General features: G+C 38.6%; 1 protein-coding gene across 3 annotated transcripts in view; it reads left to right on the top strand.

The window, feature by feature from the left end:
• The window catches only part of LOC131435780 (nuclear receptor coactivator 6), a 126,189-nt gene that overhangs the window by 67,334 nt on the left and 37,596 nt on the right, over positions 1–21,259 (top strand). The window contains exon 1 of one of the 3 annotated variants that reach the window (XM_058603984.1): positions 18,008–18,294. The exons of the other annotated variants lie outside the window; for them this stretch is intronic. The gene's annotated coding sequence lies outside the window, so the exon portion shown is untranslated. Of the gene's footprint in view, positions 1–18,007; positions 18,295–21,259 lie in introns of those variants that run through there. 3 annotated transcript variants of the gene reach the window in all.

The following is a 21,259-nucleotide window of genomic DNA, read 5'->3' as shown; positions in this document are numbered from 1 at the left end:
CTCTTTTTGTAGCAAAAAGTTTGTATTCAAGTTCGACTATAATATGCCACAAACTGTTCTCGAACGCGCATCGTCTGTTAAGGACCTGGGTGTTCTGGACACCAAGTTAAATTTTAAAGAGCACACAGAGCTTTCGATTGTTACAATTTGACATTCGACGTCGTAGTTTTCCTATTTTTTTCTTCGGATTCCCTATGTTAGAACTAATTATGGAAATAACGAGCTCATTACTAGCATGTGCCGCATATTTAACAAATGTTTCAATTCTTTCGACTTTCAATTATCACGTGATGTTATCAAGAAATCGTTTCTTATGTTACTGTCTCATTAGATTTAGTTACTATAGAAGCACTAGATTTAAGGATATGTATCATTTGGATAATTTTGATCTATTGATGCAAAAGATGACGAGGTTTTATGCCTGCTGGAGAACAAGTTTGACAGAAACTAATTCCAGAACTAAGAATAAAGAATGAGGAAAAATAAAAGACATTCAGAGTAAAATCTGACAACAGAAGAAGGCGCTATTATAATTGAAACTGAAATTAAAAAGAGTGAATCAGATCATCCTGATGTGGTCTACCTTAAAATTCTTCTTACCAAGAAGGAAATGTTTGCCGAGCAAAAAGATGTCGAAGCAAAAAAAAAATATCTTCGATGAAATCTGCTTTACTTCTTTCGAAATTACAATTGTAAGCATTTTTATTTTTACTGTAACATTTTCCGTACATCAGAGAGTATTAATTAAGGATCAAGAGTAAACCAAGTTAACTTGTGTTGGTAATTTGTGTATTACGTACATTTTATTCAGTACGCTTGTCATAGATTGATATATGCAGTGCAACGAGTTTATTAAAGTGACTTGCAGGATTGAGTTTCAAACAATCTTTTTTCAACATTAATTTATTCTCAAATGAATGTTAAGCCTGACATTTTGTATGAAATATCAGTTTTGAACCAACGTTTGATGGAAAATTGCTTACATTTTATGAATGTAGATTTTAATTCCCTTATAAAAATAGTTGGCAACACTACTTTAAAGCATTTGTATTAGATTGCGCTACACAAAATAAACAAAACTAAATATTTTCTGTTACAAAAGTAGTTTTCCGGAAAAATAAATAGTTTTACGACAACATACCATTTCCATTGCCTTCCGCATGTTAAATTAAAGGTTCCTATTTTACGGGTTTACTTAAAGAAGCAACGAAAAAAATTTCTACAAGAAGAAATCCATATAGGAATGTGTTTGTTGCTAATCAAATGTGTCAGGGGAAGCAAACTGAAACTGAGATAATTTTTCTCGAGCAGTTTTAAGAAAAACCGAAGAGTTCTAGACTAAGACACTTTTCTTGAATTGCAATTTTAAACAGAATGAACTGATTGGTTTATTTTTCAATCATATGGAAGATTTATTGATTAAAATCAGGAAAAGAAGCGCCGGAATTTGTTTTTACGCACATATTGTTGACATTACTCATACGCTTGTAAAAAATCTTGCTCCTTAACGAAAAAGATAGAGAATAAAAATAAAATCGTTTTCATGGGGTTTCTCGAAGTGACGTGCTGTATGCGGACTTATCTATTGTGTTCATATGACCAACCTATGGAGATTTTTAAATTATACCAGACCATGTCAGCTGGGAGCAAAATCAAGTGAATTTTCAAGTACTGCGTAAAGTATCACCTGCATAAAAATAGTTGTCTAACACTCGAACATCGCGCGTTTTAGTTTTCAACTTCGCGCGGATTTCGCGCGTTTTGATTTTGAAATTTTTCGTAACAACCCTGAATGTATATTTTTTAATGAATTTAAAAATCGGACAAGTCACCTTGTTTTTTTGTTACGGGATAATCATTTTTATCACTACTAGATTGTAGTGATAGTTGAATTTGAACTGTTTTGCTCTGAAAAAACATGAAAAAAAAATAATTTCATCCAATTACATTCGATACTCGCAAGAAATAAGGAAAATTTAGTTAACTAAGAAAAGCTTCCATCAGCGTACGCAGACAACATCACCCAAATTACGTTACTTCGTTCTTGTTCATTTTCCTTTTATACTTTCTATATAAACCTGCAACTCCCTGCTAGGGTTCACTTGCGATAGTGTGACTACGCATGAATGAAACTTAAGCAAATGAGTCGAATGTAGTCCATCCGTACCCCATCAAAACGGAGTCACGGTAGGATTCGAAACATCAAAAGGGTGAAAATGAAAACCGAGTATGGCCATAGGCATGTTCTCATGGTTTTTCCTGGTTTCGTGTATGTTGTGGTGTCTGATTACAGCATGTGCTGACTTTCCCGACTGGTTAGTGATGGTGCACAGGATTTGTGTAAAAAGGTTCCGAGCTCATCCTTTGCTTCGAGAGTAACGCATTGAAATTTGACGTTGATGTGACTTTTGTTTGTCTAATCAATAAGATGTGATACTACTTCTGTCTTTGTCAACCCGGAAAAGCTGAAGCCCAATCATGACGCTGTGATTTTCGCCTGAATTTATTCTACATAAAGGTGACTCGCCTATCATCATCATCATCACCAGCAGAGTTCAACGAGTCAATGTAGTGTTGCTAGAGACTAGACGCGTTATGTGTTCGTTTTTGTTTTCTTATCGTTTGTTCAGTGGTTATGTGTTAGTGTGTGTGTGCGGCGACGAATCCTGGCAACCTCATGGCGCACGTGGATCAAGGAACCAAACAAGCAGCAGAATATTTGTTGCGTCACGAGAGGGTGGTGAAAATGTGTGGCAATTAAAATTTTTCCTAAACTCGTGAGACATGAAGGACTATTCGATCGCACGAAAGCATGTCTAGAGGGATTATTCGATTACCATTCTCCCATTATTCCGTACCAATCTCTAAGCCAAAACTTGCAATTTTCAAATTATTTACAGTGGAAAAATCACAATTCCGTGAGGTTTAGGAATCTAGCTTTGTAACACCAACGCAGTAAGCAGCGCATCTTCCAGATCGTCCTTTGCTGTAGCTTTCAAACGAAATAACAAAAACAACAACAACAACAACAAAATGAATAAGTCGGATCGAACGAGTTTGCTGGCGCTGCTCGACGCTCGTCCCAGTCGTCCCTCTCACGGTCGCATCCGGGAATCTCCAGGAAAAACAAAGTTCGGTAACGATGAAAAACAGAAGAAAAAAATAAAACGCGCCAACACCCGAAAGAAGGAATGATGAGATTCATTCCGTCCGTGCCGTGGTCGACGATGAACAAACGGAAGAGAAGAGAACGAAGAAGAAGAACAGGGGGGGAGGGAGACACGTGCGCGGAGAATCGATCAATATAACTGCGCGCTGCCACGAAAAACTAGATATGGAAAAAGGATATTTAGAATTACTATACACATGGTGCCGTCTCGTTCTGGTTCGCGGTGTCGCTGGCTGTCTTTTTGTGCTTATTTTATTTTATTTTATTTTTTGTTACGAGATATGCTCACTTCCGCTCATTTGACGGTTTTCTTGATTCGCGGCGCGGATTGATGCGAGCAGAGAATAGCGAGCGCGGTGGAATAGCGAGAACGGTGGAACGGTCGAACTCGTCGTTCCGGTTGTCCTTTTGTCGTTGTGGCGCTGCTGGCAGACGACGACGACGACGAGGACTGCAGAAGACTGTTTTGCATGCGATACTATCCGATGTATCCGTGAAAACCGGGCGGCCGTGTCGAGTTTCGCAATGAAGACATGTCAGACGAAATGTGCTGTGCCTTGCCCGAATTGGCACCACTTCTCCGAGATGCTGATGAGAGATGCTGGACCTAAATGAAGGTGGAAAGGAGGGGGTGGGTGGTTGCGGTAGTTTGTTAACATCGCGGTCTGTTATGCATATACATAACCTATGTCCGCGCAAGCATTTTCAATTGTTCGGCTGTCTGTGGAAAAAACGGGAAGATTTTTACTGGTTTGTTTTTCGTGACAAGATACTCGTGGGAGAGGAGGGTAGGACAGCGTTTAGGATTTTCATTATCGACCGCGGAATGCAGCCTTTTAAGAGTGGGGGCGTAAGGAATAGCAAGCGACATTTTCACGGTTTGCAGTATTTTTGGATAATGTCAAATTGTTAAAATTATGATTTGCTCTTACAAACGCCTCCGCTCTCTGTTTTATACCGTTCGACTTATGACGTATTTGTTCCGATAATTGGCACTCAATCAGACTGACAAGTAGTGATGTTAATTTTCTATTTCCTGACCTTTTCCCCGTTCGAAATACAGTACAGACAGAGTACGAGCAATAAACTGATTACTAATGATATCCTTTTCTTCTTCTCGTTCGCAGGTAAGATTACTCCGACTCCTGTCTGACCTTATGTAGGTAGCAGTGTAATAGTGATGTGTATTCCAAATTGCCAATCAATCTGACACGGCGCCGTGCAGAGGAATGACTGCTATCATAAATCATACGATATAGCTTCTACAAAAAGGATGCACGTAAACTCGCACTTGTGTCAGCCATTTGTATCCGTTTGTTTGGGCATCCAACCATATCGGTGCTCAGTGAGCCGTATAAAATGCTAACTGGTGTGTTTAATTGTTTATTATTACTATCATTATTTGTGTAGTTAATTAATTAACGTCTTGTTATGTAAGAATTGCGTTATTCGTTACATAAAGTATATATGTTTACGATGATTTGTTCTTTTTAGTCTTTATCAGTATCTTACGAAATGAAAACCGCGAAAAAGTTACCGCAGAGACGGGACTCGAACCCGTAGCCTTGGCAAAACAAAGACTAAGGGTTCGAGTCCCGTCTCTGCGGTAAGTTTTTCGTGGTTTTCATTACATAGTTTCATTCGCATATCATTTTTCCAATCTGTTTGCCTCCTTAGATGCTAATAACATACAGTACATTTTTACGTTTTGTCTCCGATTCATTAGCAGTTTTTTGTTGAATTACTAATGCCACCTCGAAGATCAACGAAAACTGCTAAGCAGACGTAAAGTTAATTCCATTTGCAAAACACTAATTAATATCTTGAACAGTTCGCTTTCACATCTCATCCAAGTCAGTCGATAAAACAAAACCGCCTACGTTCGGGACGGAGGAAACCAAATACAGTATTGTGTAGTGAACAAAAGAACGATCTCGAAATGAGTGAACCAAACGAACAAAAGCTACGGCCGACACTAAAGAATACAATTATTGTTGACTTCAGGCAGTGCAAAATTCGAACTTCGATATGAGTACTTGAAGGTTTGCTTAAGGAGCAGGCCTATACCTTCTTATGTGACTTTCGGTCAGGATACAAGAATCCCGTGCAAATCACTTGTTACATATGACAATCAGATGACCACTTGTCAATATTTCCAAAAAGCTGTTCACTACGATAAGCCATGTGATAAACTGGACAAGGAGACAACTACACCAAAGGACAACGGTGCTTCCTTCACACCAACCCCAAGCAACCTCAGTACACCTGTGACAGCCACCAGCAACAATGAAGCATCCTCCTCAACAAAACCCCTATAGAACAAAGTACACCAGCTGCAGTTAACAACTTACCCTACAACCCACCAGCAACTGCAACCAATGTACAACAAGGCGCAACTACAGCAACTAGCAACGAACTCAAGACTGCGAACAATGAGGAAAACGAAAAGAAGACGGAAACCAACAACAATACCACCGATGTGGCAATGGATGACGAGACGAGCCACGAATAAAGTGCCCCTCAATCCTCGCAGGAGGGAAATGGAAGCTCCTCTCTCCCTAGTAAAAGGGTGACAACGAAATCCAATACAAAAAAAAATATTTAAAAAAATCGGCTCAATCGGCCACGTAACGCTTGTACGCAAATAGGCCTGAATAAAAATATTATTTTAATACTAAAAAAAAGTACTAATGCCACCTCGAAGATCAACAAAAACTGTTGAGCAGACGTAAAGTTAATTCCATTTGCAAAACATTAATTTATATTTTGAACATGTTTGTACAAAAAAAAAACTATTTCATTTAAATTTTCTTCGTTTTTCGCTATCGACTAATCAATGCTCAAGGAGTGTATCGAAAATAAGCTATCCACATACATTTGTGTTGTACGCTTGTATTTGTGATGGTTTTTTATGCTCAGATCACAGCATGCGGCGCGTTTGGCTGTCAGCTTTTGTTTGTTTACTTATTTGTGCAGTTAACATTCTGCGTTTTCAAAATATCGCGTATTAAAAAGGAAGTGAACATTATGGTTCTGGACACATGGCTAAGTGAGAAGGATATTACTATGCGAAAATTGGCGAAGCGGTTTGGAACTGTTAAAACCATCAACAAGAAGTTTGGGGAACACTATTCTTTGGATGAGCTACCAGGAAGAGGCAGAAACCCCGGTTCTTCTAACCCGAAACTGGACCAGAAAGTGGTATCTCTAATGATGAAGAACAAATCAATGTCAGTATGTGATTTGGCCAACAAAGTAGGAACGAGTGTCGGAATGATCCAACGTATCAAGAGGTGAAATCACCTGAAGACCTACAAGAAGCAGAAAATCTCGAAACAAAGTGTAGAACAGAAGAAGCGAGCAGTAACAAGGGCCCGGAAATTGTTTTCGCGTCTTTTGCAGTGTCCGGATGCATGCGTTTTGATGGACGATGAGACTTATGTAAAGGAGGACTCAAAAACCCTTCCAGGTCCACAATACCTTACTGTCGTCGTTGGGGAGGATGTGAACGATGCGGCCAGGTCGATTCAAGTGGACAAATTCGGTCGAAAGGTACTGGTATGGCAAGCAATATGTTCCTGTGGTTTGAAGTCAACCATTTTTTACACTACTGGAACTATAAATGCAGAGATCTATCGATCTGAGTATCTCCAGAAGAGATTGCTACCTGTATATAAGAAGCATAGTACACCTCCACTGTTTTGACCGGATTTAGCATCGGCTCACTATGCCAAAACCACCCTCAATTGGCATGCGGAAAAGGGTATAAATTTCGTTGAAAAAAATATCAATCCACCAAAGTGCTCTCAGCTTTGATCTATCGAACGTTACTGGGCAATCTTGAAGAGGGTCTTCAAGAAGACTGGTAAGGGAGCTGGGAACATGCAGAAGTTCAAAAAATTGGTCTCAAGTGTCCAAAAAATGCGATGCAACACTTGTCAGGAACTTGATGAAGAACGTTCGATCAAAAGTTCGAAAATTCGTGAAGGAATAACATAAATTTCATCCGGTTTTCATTATGCTCAAGTTCAACCTCTTACAATAAAAGATCAATTTTCAGTATGAATAAAATATCGTTTTTATCATAATTTGAAAAAAAAAAAATAGCGGGAACGGGAAAATGTATTCTTCTACAATTTTTTTAAAGGAATAACAGATCGGCTGAAAAGTTCGTATCGTTTCTATGAGAGGGCGCCACTAGAATTAAATCCATACCATTTTCAGTTAGTACCAACCTTCAAAAGATACTTGTATAAATTTGATAGCTGTCTGATTATTAGTTTGTGAGATATTGCATTTTGAGTGAAGCTACTTTTGTTATTGTGAAAAAAATGGAAAAAAAGGAATTTCGTGTGTAGATGAAACACTACTTTTTGATGAAAAAAAGTGCCGCCGATACCAAAAAATGGCTTGATGAGTGTTATCCAGACTCTGCACCGGGCGAAGCAACAATTCGTAAGTGGTTTGCTAAATTTCGTACTGGTCATATGAGCACCGAAGACAATGAACGCAGTGGACGTCCAAAAGAGGCTGTTACCGATGAAAACGTGAAAAAAATCCACAAAATGATTCTCAATGACCGTAAAGTGAAGTTGATCGAGATAGCTGACACCCTAAAGATATCAAAGAAACGTGTTGGACATATTATTCACGAATATTTGGATATGAGAAAGCTTTGTGCAAAATGGGCGCCGCGTGAGCTCTCAATCGATCAAAAACAACAACGAATTGATGATTCTGAGCCGAAATAAAGCCGATTTTTTTCATCGATATATAACAATGGACGAAACAAGGCTCCATCACTTCACTCCGGAGTCCAATCGACAGTCAGCTGAGTGGACTGCACGCGATGAACCGAACCCAAAGCGTGGAAAGACTCAACAATCGGCCGGTAAGGTTATGGCGTCTGTATTTTGGGATTCGCTTGGTATAATTTTCATCGACTACCTTGAAAAGGGAAAAACCATCAACAGTGACTATTATATAGCGTTATCAGAGCGTTTGAAGGACGAAATTTAAAAAAAACGGCCTCATTTGAAGAAGAAAAAAGTTTTGTTTCATCAAGACAATGCACCGTGTCACAAGTCGATGAAAACCATGCTGAAATTGAACGAATTGGGCTTCGAATTGCTCCCTCATCCACCGTATTCTCCAGATTTGGCCCCCAGTGACTTTTTCCTGTTCTTAGACCTCAAGAGAATGCTCGCTGGTAAAAAATTTAGAAGCAATGAAGAGGTAATCGCTGAAACTGAGGCCTATTGTGAGGCAAAGGACAAATCGTACTACAAAAATGGTATCGAAAAGTTGGAAGATCGCTATAATCGCTGTATCGCCTCTGATGGCAATTATGTTGAATAATAAAAACGAATTTTGGTAAAAAAAATGTGTGTTTCTATTAAACGATACGAACTTTTCAGCCGAACTGTTACTCATAGGTAGCTCTTGATTCCTTCAGGACGGACAGCACACGCGATTTAAATTGGTTTGCTTTCCTAGAAGGATTGAATTTAGAAAGCACTACTAGTTTAATGCGGTTGAATCAAATACACTTGCTTTAGAACGAGGTGTATTTGCTTCTTGAATAATTCAATTCCAATTTCTTGAGATCGAAAACGAGTCCAATGTTGCTCTGGGTGCGAACATTTTCCATAAATATGAAAAATCAAATCCAAATCGAAAACTCATTCCCAACAAAAAATTATATGTTAGAAAAACAATTACTCATGAATTTACGGATCTGCTGATCCGTAGAATTTATATAAATTCTTAGATCTACAACAATTTGACATGGCTATTCAATTCAATAATCAATCGAAGAATTGATGCGTTCTGAACTTTCTTCATAATTCCCATTGTTCACGCATAAAGAATCCAACCCATAAAGATTTCATTACCAAAGACGCTCTCGCTCTCCCAGTCTCGAAACTAATGTTTTTTTCAGTCTCATCTATTTGTGTTGGTGGTAATGAGTGACAGAGTAGCAGATTGGCAAAATACACTCACTGATTGCAGCGGTGCGTGCTGACTCTGGTTATGAATCGATAAGATTGTCTCTCATCGTCTGTGAGTTCTGTTTTTCTTTTTTTTTTCTTTTTTCTAGGGATGAGTTGTGGGTACTTCGGACAATAGGTTCTTCAAATGTTTGTGAGTGTTATGAAAAATCATAGTTCGGTGCAAGTTTTCAAATACTAAATTCCACCAATTCGCTAGTTCAGTAAAATTTTGCATAGGCAAAAAAAAAACTAGTTCAGTTACGACAAACCCGTCAGGGAGAATATCATCAATCTTCCTTCGTCTATCACTAGCTGTCAGTTGGGTAATTAAGAGCTATCATCGAACCGAATTGTTTTGTGTCATTTCACCGATCGAAACAATCAGTCCAAATAAATCCGAAACAGAAATTTCCCGCTACCGACACTAGAGTGTCAATCCCGCAAACGAAACTCGGAATTCCCAACACACTCTCCCCGGTTCCGAACGGTTGAACTAAACTAGACACAGGGGCAGCAGCCGGGCATAGCCTTCCATCATTTCCATCATCACCGCATTGTGCTCGTGTAGCACAAAAGCAAGCATATAAAGTAGTAAAAGGGTTAATAGCAGTCTGCACGTTGTTGGTACCGACAGATTGCATATGCAGTTTGATGCAAATTATGATCTCGATATGCATATGGGTATGCATATTCTCTTTTTTTTTCTCCTTCGTTCGTTCATTCATTGGTTGTTGGGAATAGGTTGATAGACCTGACGGCAGAGCAGCTCCAGAGTGAACCTAGATATTTTGGTACGTCTTTCGTGTTCAGAATAGTACATTGAGCTCGAAACAATGAACGGGGAAATTGGGTTGGATTGAAAAAACAACCCATTAACACTGGCGACAATTTAAATCTGTGCCCAATTAAAGCCAATCAGCAAACAAAATGTTTGTACGGATTGCATCGGATCAGCTAACAGAAGCCAAAAATGGAATAATTCTTGCGGTACTAACCAACCGTCCGTCGTGCATTGCATCAATCATGATTCCATTTGTTTATTCTTCACTCGGCAGTTTTTCACGTTACTGACTAACCGACAGATGGTTCAGGGTTTCTGAAGTTTTTCCGTAGTTCGGTTCGGGGAAGTGGCCGGGCTATTGCAAGAAAATATTACTGTTTGGAAAGCTTAGATTTGTTTGACATTCATTCGGTTTGCACTATAGTTTTGTCGCATGGGGAAATTCTACGGAAAACGTTATCCCATTAATAAAGCTAGCGCACAATTTTTGCTTATTATTCTGCCTACAGTGAACGAATTGGAATGAATTCGGAGCCATTACCCTCGTTTCGAACACAGGAAAAGTACACTCATTTTAGAGAAGAACAGAGATAGTAGATCTTACGCTCACCAATTGGTTCAACAAGATATGAGCATAAACTTAATTTCCTTTTTTAGTGCTTCGCTACGTTCATATGAAGTTTACGAGCACCCCTCCCTAATAGGCTCGAAAATCGAAACCCAGTGGATAGTTTGTTGTTTATTAGTTTCTAATTAGTTACGGTATTTTTTTATTCTTTGCTAAACTTATTTTTACTTTTTTTTTTGAGTGCACTAGGTTCCTATTTATTTCCAAGCTTTTTTAGAAGGAGTGTTTCGTTAATTTCACATGAGCTAAGCGAAATACTCTAAAAAAATGAACAACTTATTCAAAACCACCGTAATTTCGAGTTGCTTTCAGTCTTATTTAGGAGGGGTGCTTCGTTAATTTATATGAACTTATCGAAGTACTCAAACAAGTTAAAAATTTGTTTCGAAGTTTATTTGGGAGGGAAGCTTCGTCAACTTCATATGAGCTTAACGAAATACTCAAACAAAAATTAAAAAAAAAATTAGCAACAAACACCAAATTACTGTAACTAATCAGCAACTTATTAGCAACAAACTACCCACTGTGTTTCGATTTGTTTTCGAGCTTATTAAGCAGGGGTGCTTCGTTAACTTCATATGAGCTTAGCGAAGTACTTTAAAAAACCGGTTATTATCCATCTAGTGTTGTAATGATGCCTTCCTCATATCTCTCACATATTCTCATATATAAATGTGTGGTATTCTTCAAAAGAATTTTCTTTGATTCTTAAAAAACAAAAAGGTTTGTCCATAAACTAGTATAACCTACAGAGTACTCAGGTCGGTTAGGCTGGGTACCGGAAATTGGTTCGAGAAAAGTGACTATGATCCATTTTTGAGTCTATGGCGTTCATCAAAAGCCCAAGAACGAGGAAAGCCAAATTTATGTTTGGACGTCTACTGACAATGACTACCGATTGGAATAGTTTTGAGGCAAATTTAGAAATTATTTCACTTTTTATTTCGAGAACCAGCCTAGCCGGAACCGGGTTGTTTGGTTGTCTATTGATAATGGCTACCGATTGGAATAGTTTCGAGGCAAGTTAAGAATTTTTTTACGTATTTTGTTTCGCCGATTCATTTAAGTGACGGTATTCAATTTTTAACACATTTCCGGAACCTATAATTCCGGAACCGAAAGTCGGATCGGGTTGAAAATAGGAAGTTTTGTATGAGACCATGAGACCTTTCATTTGGATCTAAGTTTGTTGAAATCTGTCACGCCATCTCTAAGAAAAGTGAGGAAGTAATATGAAATAAGATTTTTTTTCACTGTAACTCCGGAATCGGAAGTCGAATCGAAATAAAATTCAGGAACTTTGTATAAGACAATTGTATCTACCATTTGAATCTTAGTTTGAAAGAATCGGTTCAGCCGTCTGTGAGAAAAGTAAGTGCACTTTTTTCAATTTTTGCACATATCACTCAGTAATTCTGGAACCGGAAGTCGGATTCGAATAAAATTCAGGAACTTTGTGTGGGGTTACAAGACCTTTTATTTAAATCTAAGTTCATTAAAATCGGCTCTGCCATCCTCGAGAAAAATGAGTGCAAAAAAATGTTACATACATAACAGTTCGGCTGAAAAGTTCGTATCGTTTAATAGAAACACACATTTTTTTGCCAAAATTCGTTTTTATTATTCAACATAATTGCCATCAGAGGCGATACAGCGATTATAGCGATCTTCCAACTTTTCGATACCATTTTTGTAGTACGATTTGTCCTTTGCCTCAAGTTTCAGCAATTACCTCTTAATTGCTTCTAAATTTTTTACCAGCGAGCATTCTCTTGAGGTCTGAGAACAGGAAAAATCACTGGGGGCCAAATCTGGAGAATTCGGTGGATGAGGGAGCAATTCGAAGCCCATCGGTTTTCATCGACTTGTGACACGGTGCATTGTCTTGATGAAACAAAACTTTTTTCTTCTTCAAATGAGGCCGTTTTTTTTTGAAATTTCGTCCTTCAAACGCTCTAATAACGCTATATAATAGTCACTGTTGATGGTTTTTCCCTTTTCAAGGTAGTCGATGAAAATTATACCATGCGAATCCCAAAATACAGACGCCATAACCTTACCGGCCGATTGTTGAGTCTTTCCACGCTTTGGGTTCGGTTCATCGCGTGCAGTCCACTCAGCTGGCTGTCGATTGGACTCCGGAGTGAAGTGATGGAGCCATGTTTCGTCCATTGTTATATATCGATGAAAAAAATCGGTTTTATTTCGATATAACAGCTCCAAACACTGCTCAGAATCATCAATTCGTTGTTGTTTTTGATCGATTGTGAGCTCACGCGGCACCCATTTTGCACAAAGCTTTCTCATATTCAAATATTTGTGAATAATATGTCCAACACGTTCCTTTGATATCTTTAGGGTGTCAGCTATCTCGATCAACTTCACTTTACGGTAATTGAAAATCATTTTGTGGATTTTTTTCACGTTTTCATCGGTAACAGCCTCTTTTGGACGTCCACTGCGTTCATCGTCTTCGGTGCTCATATGACCAGTACGAAATTTTGCAAACCACTTACGAATTGTTGCTTCGCCCGGTGCAGAGTCTGGATAACACTCATCAAGCCATTTTTTGGTATCGGCGGCACTTTTTTTCCTCAAAAAGTAGTGTTTCATCAACACACAAAATTCCTTTTTTTCCATTTTTTTCACAATAACAAAAGTAGCTTCACTCAAAATGCAATATCTCACAAACTAATAATCAGACAGCTGTCAAATTTATACACGTATATGAAGGTAACTAACTGGAAATGGTATGGATTTAATTCTAGTGGCGCCCTCTTATAGAAACGATACGAACTTTTCAGCCGATCTGTTATAGGACCTTTCATTAGAATCTAAATTCGTGAAAATCAGTTCATCAATTTCCAAGTGACACTATTTGTCACATACATACAGTCATACACGCATACACAGATATTTTATGTTCCAAAAAAAGGAAAAAATATGCACTCACTTTTTCCAGAGATGGCCTGAGCGATTTTCACAAACTAAGCTTCAAATAATAGGTATTATGGTCCCATAGCCTGCTATTAAATTTCATTTGGATCCGACTTCCGGTTCCGGTTCCGGAGTTATATGATAATATGTGAGAAATTGAAAAAAATGTGCACTCATTTATCTCTGAAACAGCCTTACCGATTTTCGCAAACTAAGATTCAAATGAAAGTTTCATCCAAATCTGAGAGAAAAAGAGCTGGGAACCGCGAACACGATACTGTCCTCCGGTCCCCAGTGCACAAGTAGTCTTTCTATATGTAAAAGGCAAAACACGAAAGAATCTGTTTATGAACGTCCAATAACAAACGCATTTTAAAATGAAGAAGATGAAAATGTACGAATGTTTTTTTTGCAGAAAGAAAACATTCCTCAGAAGTTTAAGTAAAACCAATAACAACAACACTTTTCTCCTCTCTCTCTCTCACCTTCTGAGTAAGAGCACTATTACTGACCTGTTATGCTTGGTGTCATCAACTAGTTATAGTGTTATAAATTTAGTTCTAACTGTTCGTTTTAATTGTAGTGTTAGGCCTAAATGTATCTGTCGGATCATCTGTAATCTGTTGATACAAATGATGAGGAGGTTTTATGCTTGCTGGAGAGAGAGATTGCCAAATTGGCTTTTTCCTGCTCCCAATAAATAAATAAATAAACAATGCTGTTCCGATCTGAATAACTGTTAACTCTGGAAAGGCAGGAAGTTATATATGACAATCATCCCGACGGAGCATGTAGCACAGTACATGTACACTTTGTACAGTTGAAAAAAATTCTATTATGATCACAATACAATCACATTAGGCAGATGGAGTTTTTTTTTAATAAATATTTATTGGAATATGAGTTAAAATTAAATTATTAAGATTTAAATTGGGTGTTCAGTCACAAGTGGTGACTTTTCAGCCCTATTATATAAATATGATTTGGTTATTACCGTGAGGACATTATTTGCTTTCGCAATTCTGAGATTTTTGTGTAGGGAAAATTATAAACCTACTTGTATTGTGTAATGGGAAAAAGGAACTTATATACTTACTTACTAACTAGTACAGAGAGCGAATCGATTCAATTGAAAATTGCATCGATTTTTGTCGGAATTTGCTTATTATATTATGTGACATTACTTCTAATGGTTCTATATTTGTGAGTCTGTGTAACTCATTTGTACTAAACCAGGGAGGACGCTTCAAAATCATTTTCAGAATTTTATTCTGAATCCTTTGAAGCGTTTTCTTCCTGGTGGAACAACAACTCGACCAAATTGGTACTGCATAAAGCATGGCTGGTCTGAAAATTTGTTTATAAATTAACAATTTGTTTTTTAGACAGAGCTTAGAATTTCTGTTTATAAGAAGATATAAACATTTATATATCAGTTAAATCGACTTCATTTGAAGAAGCGAATGACATTGAAGGAATATTTGTAGGTAGACTGCCATTAGAAGAAGATGATTTGGTCAATCTACCTATCAATAAATTGTTTTCGTTGGAAGATGAACTGCAAGGCGGTCCTGTGTTTTGATTATTTACATTAGAAGAATTATGTGGTTGATTTCTACCTGTTATACTAGCATAACTGACATTAGAAGAAGATGATGACGAGGTCGATCTACCTGTCAATAAATTGTTTTCGTTAGAAGACGAATTGGCAGGCGTACCTGTTTTTTGTTTTAAATTCGAAGAAATCAGTGCCTTAGAAGAATTAGGCGTGGCATTTGTAACGGTTTTTTGATTTTCAGGTATGCTCTGTAAATTTAAGGACGTTGATTTGACTTGTTGTCTAAGCGAACGAGCGTTTAAAATTTTTTTCCTGACAGGACATTTCAAATAATTGGATTTATGATTTCCATCGCAATTTGAACATGAAAATTTATCAGTGGTTTCATTCATTGGAAAAACGTCTTTCGAATGCGATTTACCACAATTCAAACACCGTATATCCATATGACAATTTTTGGTTCCATGACCGAAGCCTTGGCAACGACGACATTGCGTTAAGTTTGCAATACGATTATGCCGTTTATAATGTTCCCAATGAATTTTAATGTGGGAAATGAAACGTACTTTTTCTAAAGTTTTCAAATTGTTTACATTACTTCGATTGAAATGTATTAGGTAAAGTTCATGGGAAATTCCAGGGCGTAGTTTAGAAGTACCATTCGCTCTTTTTTTCATAAGTATTACTTGGGAAGGGGCAAAACCAAGCAATTCTTTTATTTCATTTTTAATTTCATCAATACATTGATCATTTGATAAGCCTTTCAAGACAGCCTTAAAGGGTCTGTCTGATTTTATATCACATGAATAAAATTTATGAAGTTTCTCGGACAAATATCGAATAAGACGTTCGTAATCTTCCAATCCATCAACCAAGACTCGACATTCTCCTCTTCGTCCGATTTGAAATGAGACTTTTACTTCCGGGAGAGAAGTAGAAAGCTCAGTACGGAATGCTTTGAAGTCGGAAATCATCACCGTCACTGGTGGCATAGATTGATGTTTCTTCCCAGAACGACAAGCGTCCATTTTGGGAATTTTTGAAGAATTTTCTTCTATGTCGCTACAATCGGATTCAGGAAGAATCTCGTAAATATTGTTAGACGGCACCTATCCTAATCAACGGAAGGGAAATCCGTCCGTTGTCTTTTATTTTTACATTCAGATTCTATAAGATCGTGAATATTATTAGAAAAATGTTGAATAACGGATTGTGATTTATTCCGTATGTTGCCTTTCCGGTTGGACGCAGGCATTTTTAAAATGAATGAAATTTTAAATTAAATTAACTAGGCTAAATTAGTCTTCGATTAGACTCCTAGCTAGCCTTGAAAAAGGCTGATTTATTTCTTAGTCACTCTAATATCACTCTTTGTATAGCCTTGAGAAAGGCTGACTAATTGTTAGTCTTTAAAAAGACTGTTAGTGATTCAGGTAGCCTTGAAAAAGACTGAAGCCTTGAATCAATGAAACTCTAGGTAGCCAGAAAAAATTTCCAGGAGCCAAGAGCTATACGCGTGCGGTGCGAACGACTGTTCAACACCGACTGCAGATGGAGATTTGTTCTCCATCATTGACCAGGTAGAGACAACTTCAAGTGGAAGTTTCGTTCCGTATTCGAGTCTACTATCGTATACGAGACCAGTGATCACTTTCCTCAATTAACATCATTGCCGGCTATGTCCTTTACCACAATGTCAAACGGGCGTTTTGTTGACGCTCGAGTACTAAGAATGGTGAATTGCGATTGGATTTCAATCCATTTCCTCATTAAACCCAATGATGAGGAAATGGATTGAAATCCGTTTTAAATATGCTCGAAAATAGAACGAACATACCAAACCGCAGCATTTCGCAAACACTGGTGGTGTACGGTCGCATATTAATTGATCTATAATTTTATTTAAAATTATCTCCATCCTTTCTTGTGGTTGGTTGTGGTTAAAGTTCATACATTTCTGTGTCACCATTGAAATGAATGTTGACTGAAAGATGAGTATGGGAAATCAGCTAAACGAGAGTTCCGTAATCTGTCTATGCAACAAGTACATCAACAAAACCATTGTAATTTTACGGTTTTATTTGCTAGCCGGGTTAATAAAAAAACAACGTTTCCATTGACTTTCACAACAATTTTGTTCAATCGGGACCCAGTACTGAAGCCAGATTCACAAATAAAACAAAAAAATAACATGCAACGAGAGAACATGAGCGCACGTGCGATAGGTGCAACATCCGTAAACAGCAGCATGCATCTCCGGCACACGTTGGCAATTGACAGGACGACACAACAAAAATAACAGCAAACATCGGAGCGCACTTTTTTTGCAGGTCGCACCAAATCGAACCGTTTTTCCAGAGTGTCTTTGAAGTGCGGAATCGACAACAGAATATGAGATCTTTCTGTTTCTCTCTCTCTGTCTCATTTTACGTCGACAGTTTTCACATTTTGTATTTCTCTCTCACCCTTTCTCTCGTTCTCTCGCTCTCAGACTCTTTATTCATTCGGCATTTGGTTGTGTGTTGTTTGTTCTATGTTCGCCGCACAACGTCAATGGCGTTCTACCGCCTGTTTACGATGAAGAGTTCTAGCTGCAGACGACCCTGCAGCAGTCGACGTCTTGTGGAACGAAAGTTGTTAAAGTTGACTCCGATTTTACTCAATTCCTGGGAAAGACACAGACGGTAGAAGTAAATCATTCGGAAGCCCCAAACCGTTCTAAAGAAAACCATTTTCCGTCGTGATTTACGATCCCTTAGTTTCCGGTAACTGTACTTGGAAAACACTATTCCGAAAATAGTCACCAAAGTAGAAACTCAATCGCAAGCAACACAATTCCGGCATCACTGTTTTTTTGGTGGTGGTCCACGCGTTCGTTCGTTCGTTCGTCTGCTCGCTGACTATGGCTCCCGACTTCCGTGTTTTCCTGGATCGTGTTGTCGCGAGACGACGACGACAACAGACCGCTCCGCTCACCGAACTGCACCGGATTCCAGGCAGTGGACTGTGCCGCGAGTGGGTGGAAAAAGTGAGCAAGTGAGTGAATGCGTGCGTGCAAATTTCCGCTCTCTGCGTCCTTTTTTTGTGTCCCCGTGATCCTGCCATGGGATGCGATGGGCGAACTGTTGTCAGTGCGATGGTGGTGAAAAGCAAAAGTGTTGGCGCTGTGTGTGCATTGTGCAAAAAGCTCTGCTGAGTGAATTCTGATTTGATTTTTAAAAATAATCTGTAAGTGGAGCAGCAGCATCATCTTCCCGTCGCAATGGGAAAAAAATTGAGTTCGAGCATGTCTCGGACAATCAAAACCAGTGAACCCCGATTCAGAAGCGACGACGGTCCGAGTCCGAGCTAATGTCAGAATAGCTTGCCACGGTCGCCAAACAAAGGAAGAGTTTTTCCGGATCAATGTAGCATTCTTTTTCCCCTGCTTATTTGAAGTGATTCAACGATTCCGAGGATAATAGCCGAGAAACTATCTACGGGAAATGTGTGGTCAATGAGGACGCTTGGCACTCCTGTGTGTGGTGTAATTTATCATGAATTCAGTTCCTGAAGCCTTTTCTTTCTTTTCTCTTTTCGCTTGATGCTTTTGTGCAATCCAGCACTGGCCAGCACTCCAACAACAACAACAACAAAAACAACAACAGGGTCAATCTTTCGCTTGCTATGCTGGGTGAAAATGTGTACAACAACAAAAACAACCAATTCGTCGTTCTCAGACAATCTGCACACACACACACATACAAACAAATACACATTCGTGCCAATCTAATCGATAAACAAAGAAAAGTCAGACAAAATGTCGTGGAATGTAACACGCTAGCCTCGTTGGTTGTGGTGGTGGTGGTGCTGGTGTTGATGGGATATTGCAAGGTGAAAGTGTAACACCAGCAGCAGCAGCATGGCTTTTCTGTGAGTGTTGTGTGTTTTTTTTTGGCTGCGAGTTTTCCCGGTGAAATGACGGTGCGCAGTTTCTGGGCCCCGTCTGTCACGTTGTGTTCTGCGGTGGAAGGATTTTCATGAATTACGCCCATGTTGCAATTTTATTCTTCGGTTTTCGCGGCACAGACAATAAAATTCCGAATGTGCTCCGGCATTTAAATATTGACTTGTTGAGAGCTGATTCTTGTTCCAAAGTACAATGGCACTTGATTTGGGTTTTGTGCTCGCCTTCGACTTTGTCTATGTTTAGCAACTTGAATTGAGCAACTGGTGCCACTTAGTAGTATAACTTGAACAGAAAGCAGCAGACGTAAAAGTTTACTGGTTTTACTTTTGTAAATCATTTAAATGTTTCATTAGAAATTCAAATCACACGTCTATATTCCCAATTCAATTCAGACCAAGATCAAATACAAACAAAAAAAATTAAAAAAAAAATGCGTATATCCGGGCCTTTCGTTCGACTCATCCCATCATGTTTTGTACAGCCTCTTAGTCGGAGAACGCCAGTCTGCCTGAAAACTGCACCTCACTGCCAATATTCCCTATTGCTTATTATTGAGTTTACGCTTCAGGAAGCTGCTTAAAACCTGCGAGTCTTGATGAATATTTCATCTCCCAATACACTGAAATCACACTTTATCAGCTTAATGTAAGTCGACAGTCCTGCTCGATCCGTTTTTTTTATTCCCTCCTAATCTGGACTTACTAGCTGTCGATAAACGGTTTCCGAATATTTTTATTGCATTAGTAACAGTTATTTTGGCCCTTAGTCATCAATTTCGATAACTTTGCAAGCGAATAGTATGAATTTTCGTGTTGCGCAAGCAAAATTTTGACGACCATTTTCACAATCAAAAACCTGATTTAATCCACCTAGTGGTGTAATGATGCCTTTCTCATGTACATATAATATTGTGGTATTCCATTCAAAAATTTTCTCTTCGATTTTTGAAAGAAAGCAAGTGATTGTTTATGCATAACATACAGAATAAAACAGTGCTTTGATTGCGTAAGCCATCCTTAAGAGAACGATATGGGTTCACTATTATATGCACTTCCGGCACCGGAACCCGATAACCGGTATAATCGAAGTCGGTTCGTACGGCCACCAACTAACATGACACACAAACTCTTTTAGTAGGCACCCTATAATTCCGGAACCGGAAGTCGTATCCGGATGAAATTCAGGAATTCCATATGAGACTGGAAGACCTTTCATTTGAATCTAAGTTTGTGGAAATCGGTCAAACCATCGCCGAGAAAAGTGAGTGAGATCCATTTTGGTATATATAACCACTATTTCTGGTACTTCCGGAACCGGATACCGGGAACCAGGATAGCCGGAATCGGTTTGTTTAGTTGCCTACTGATAATGACTATCGATTTGTGTAGTTTTGAGACCAGTTTAGAAAAATTTTCACGTGTTTTGTTTCGCCGGTTTAAGTGACGGTGTACAATATTGAACACACTTTACCCTATAATTCCGGAACCGGAAGTCGGATCCGGATGAAATTCAGGAATTCCATATGAGACTGGAAGACCTTTCATTTGAATCAGTTTGTCAAAATCGGTTCAGCCATCTCCGAGAAAACCTAGTGGTTTTATTTGACACATACACACACACATACATACACACACACAGACATTGCTCAGCTCGATGAACTGAGTCGAATGGTATATGACACTTGGCCCTCCGGGCCAATTTTCACTAGTCTGTTTTTCAAGTGATTGCATAACCTTTCTATATGAGAAAGGCAAAACCTGTTTTAATGCACCTAGTTGTGCAGGGTGGCAAGTGACCGGGAAAAACGGGAAAACCGGGAAAAAGTCGGGAATTTCGTTTCACCGGGAAAAAGTCGGGAATTTTAGTGCAAATCCAGGATAAAAATTACTAGTCCTAATAACTAATTTACTAATCCTTAGTAAAGATTTTCGCCATCATGATTTTCCTGATCAAAGAAATGAAAAGTTGGAGACTCCATTTTGTGTTTGAGTGAGAAATTCAATAAAAGTTTTGAAACATCGTATTGTCCCGCACAGGTTTTATGGTACACAATCCATTGGAGATGGGGCCAAAATCCCATGATTCGTTCAACAGTTTTTGTAAGGGTTTGGCAGCAATTTTTAATGGATAAGAAAGCTTCAAAGCTTTCTTATACCGTTTTCGTTTTTGAACCTACACCCGGGCGACTCTGAATCCGAATAAAACGAACACGTGGTACGCTTCCTAAACAACAACTCATGAAAA

The sequence above is a fragment of the Malaya genurostris genome, chromosome 1, assembly GCF_030247185.1.
Source record: "Malaya genurostris strain Urasoe2022 chromosome 1, Malgen_1.1, whole genome shotgun sequence".
In the NCBI taxonomy this organism is placed as follows: domain Eukaryota; kingdom Metazoa; phylum Arthropoda; class Insecta; order Diptera; family Culicidae; genus Malaya; species Malaya genurostris.
The sequence above is the reverse complement of the archived record's forward strand: the minus strand, read 5'-3'. Positions and strand labels throughout refer to the sequence as shown.